Raw genomic sequence first — 3,956 nt, 5'->3', positions numbered from 1 at the left:
GCGCGGCTCGTGCGCCTCCGCCGCATCCCGGCGGGGGCGATTACGAGGGCGCCGGGCGCGGAGAAGGAGCCTCAGCCGGAACCCGGCGAGCGTGTGGTCTTCGGCGCGCACCTCGACCGCGGGTTGGGCCTGCCGGCTTCCAACTTCTTCCGCCGGTTCCTCGATTTCTTCGGCCTGCAGCCGCACCACCTGCCGGCCAACGCCATCATCCTCCTCAGCTGCTACGTGGCTTTCATGGAAGGCTACGCCGGCTTGTGGCCGGATGTGGAGTTCTGGAGCCGGCTCTTCTACATCAAGGCGCAGACGACTGAAGGCCGTCTGAGGACCTGCGGCGCCGCCTCCCTCTATCCTCGCACGGGTACGTCTTTCCCGCGGATCCCGACTGTGGATTCCGTGAAGAACTGGCAAATGTCTTTCTTTTACGTGCGGAACGAGAGCCCGGCCTTCGACCGGCTCAACCTGCCGGAATACAACCCGGCTCCGCCAGTCGGCCGGCTCAACTGGGGCCACAACCCCAAGTCATCGGACCCGGACGCGGAGGTGAACCTCCTGTGGGATTTCCTGGGGGAGTGCGTCACGGGAGGCCGGCTGAGCGCCGAGGACCTCCTCTGCACTTACGTCATGCGCCGGGTCATACCGCTCCAGTGGCGCGTCCACAAGATCGGGCATATGTCCGGCCGGCTCGACCCGACCCGGACGTCGAAGGCGGAGCTCTCCAAGTCCCAGGTTGCTCGCCGGGTGAACAACATCACCAAGGCCAACATGCCGGACAACTGGGATTGGGGGCTGCCACCCTACGACCGGGAGCAGCCGCCTGAACTGGTAAGTTTGATGTTTTGGACGTCTTCCGGCTTGCGGCTGCATGGCCGACTTGACATTTAACTTGTTTTGCTTTCAGCTTTTCACCCGCCAAGGCATTGAGGATGGCGACCTGGCGACCAAGATCTGGACGCCGGATCATGTTGACCCGGACGACCCAGCCGGCGACCAAGCCGGCGACGACGATCTGCCGGAGGTGCCAGACCAAGGCGGCCAGGGGGAGCATAATCCGCCGCCCTCGCCGGAGCATGAGCAGGAGCAAGAGCAGGAGCAGGCGGAGCCGGCGGAGTCCGGCACGGGGCCAATCCCTGCGGTGCCTCTGCGCGCGGTGCCGCCTGTGGGCACGGCGACTTCCGCGCCGAAGGGGAAGAAGCGGGCCATCGGCGGGTCCACGGCTGCGGTGGAGGCGAAGGCCAAGAAGCAGCGCTGGCACGCGCCCAAGAGGGTTCCGGAGCAAGCCGGGTGAGTTCTTTTTTCTCTGTTGTTTTATTCCTTTTCTTTCCTTCCTTTTTGTACTTATCTTTTCTTGCTTGTTCAACTAGGGCTTTAATAAAGTTTACCCAGGGAGGCGGCTCTCGGCAGGCTCCTCCCGTCACGTCGCCGCTTCAGCGGCGAGAGGAGGAGCCAACCCCGCAACCTTCGGCACGCGCGCGCACGCCGCCTCGCTGCTGTCGTGCCGCTCGCGGCTACGCCGCCTTCTGCGGGGCGTCTTCTTCAGCTGCACCTTCTGCGGCGCCTGGCGGCGGTGTCCAGGGTCAGTCGGCGCGCCGGCCGACCATAGATGATATGTTTCCGCGCCGCGCCCCGTTTGTGGAGCAGGCGGCCGGAGCTGGCAGGGGCATGCCGCCTGCGGCCGGAGCTGGAGCTGGCGGGGCTGCGCCGCCTGCGACCGGAGTCGGCGGGCCCGCGCCCAACGTTGTGGTGCTGGAGAGCAGCCCGGAGGGAGCGCCTCAGGCGCCGGAGGCGACGGCTCCCACCGGGCCGACTGCTTCGACCGCGCCGCCTCCATCTTCGGAGCCGACGAGGGAGGAGCCGGCCAGGAACGAGCCGGCACGCGCCAAGGACGCCGGCTCCCGAGCGCTGGTGAGGATGGAGGGTCCGTCTGACCCATCTAAAGGCCTCCACGTGGCCAAAGGCGCCCGACTGCTTAACGTGGCGTCCGCCTCCGACTCTAGCCTGGGCTCGGCGGGCACCATGGAGGCGGCGTGGCACCAGGCGGATGCCTGCGAGGTGACCAGCCGGGAGGGGCAGCCAGGCGTGGCGCCCATGAAGCTGTTCTTCTCCGGCTTCCGTGGCAGCCTCAAGGCCAAGGCCGCCGAGACCCTTGCCCAGCTAGCAACGCTGGAGGATGCCGACAAGGTATGTGTCTTCTCATTTTCGCAATTCTGTTGTTATCCTGGTAGCCCTCCGAGGCATGGGCCGGCTGCTTGGAGCCGGTCCGGGTTTCGTCTGGATATCTGATTGTTTCTTTCAGGTGGTTGCGGAGCGACGCACCGTTTTGTACAACAAAGTGGTGACTAGCTACCACAAGGCCAAGATTGAGCGGGCCGGCTTGGCCCGCGAGCTGGAGGCTGTCAAGGGTGAGGCTTTCTTTCTTTTGACTTGCTCTTTTTCTGTTAAGTTTCTTTTTTACTGACGGCTTGTTTTTGCCGCCTTGCAGCTGAGGCCGCCCGGATCCCGCAGTGTAGTCGGATCACAGTCGCCGTTGGGCAATGCGCCACAACGAGGAAGCGTGCTGATGCCGCCAGCGGCAAGGTGTCCCATGGGAAGTGAAACCAAGCGTTTGAATCGAACCACCTGAGGCTGAGCCTCAAGAAGCACGTTGAAGGTTGATGGCGGCGGGCATGTAGTGCGGCGCAACGACGGTGGAGCTGCGCGGCTTGCGCAACGTGAGGACCTGACCACCAACGTACCAATGTAGGCTTTGCCCCAACGAAACGGTGAGGTTGGTCAATCTCACCGGCTTGACCGTAACAAAGGATTAACCGTATTGTGTGGAAGACTGATTGCTTTGCAGCAGAAGACGGCTGAAACAAGTATTGCAGCGGCGAGATTTGATATTTCGATATCTCGAAGAATCGGACCGGGGTCCACGGTTCACTGAGGTGTCTCTCCCATAAGATAAAGCATGTTGGGTGAACAAATTACAGTCGGGCAATTGACAAATAGAGAGGGCATAACAATGCACATACATGACATGATAAGTATAGTGAGATTTAATTGGGCATTACGACAAAGTACATAGACCGCCATCCAACTCGCATCTATGCCTAAAAAGTCCACCTTCGGGTTATCGTCCGAACCCCTTCCAAGCATTAAGTTGCAAAGCAACAGACAATTGCATTAAGTATGGTGCGTAATGTAATCAACAACTACATCCTCGGACATAGCGCCAATGTTTTATCCCTAGTGGCAACAAGACAACACAACCTTAGAACTTTCTCGTCACTCGTCCTGGTGTCAATGCGGGCATGAACCCACTATCGAGCATAAATACTCCCTCTTGGAGTTAAAAGCAAAAACTTGGCCAGAGCCTCTACTAGTAACGGAGAGCATGCAAGATCATAAACAACACATATGTAATAACTTGATAATTAACATGACATGGTATTCTCTATCCATCGGATCCCGACAAACACAACATAGAGTATTACGTATAGATGATCTTGATCATGTTAGGCAGCTCACAAGATCCAACAATGAAGCACAATGAGGAGAAGACAACCATCTAGCTACCGCTATGGACCCATAGTCCAGGGGTGAACTACTCACTCATCACTCCGGAGGCGACCATGGCGGTGTAGAGTCCTCCGGGAGATGAATCCCCTCTCCGGCAGGGTGCCGGAGGAGATCTCCGAATCCCCCGAGATGGGATCGGCGCGGCGGCGTCTCAGCAAGGTTTTCCGTATCGTGGTTTTTCGCCTCGGGGTTTCGCGACGGAGGCTTTAAGTAGGCGGAAGGGCAGAGTCGGGGGCTAACGAGGGGCCCACACCACAGGCGGCGCGGGCCCCCTTGGCCGCGCCGCCATGTGGTGTCGCCACCTCGTGGCCCCACTTCGTATGCTCTTCGGTCTTCCGGAAGGTTCGTGGCAAAATAGGCCCCCGGGTCTTCGTTTCGTCCAATTCCGAGAATATTTC

Source organism: Lolium rigidum, chromosome 2 (genome assembly GCF_022539505.1).
Source record: "Lolium rigidum isolate FL_2022 chromosome 2, APGP_CSIRO_Lrig_0.1, whole genome shotgun sequence".
Lineage (NCBI taxonomy): Eukaryota > Viridiplantae > Streptophyta > Magnoliopsida > Poales > Poaceae > Lolium > Lolium rigidum.
Note: the sequence above shows the minus strand (reverse complement) of the source record.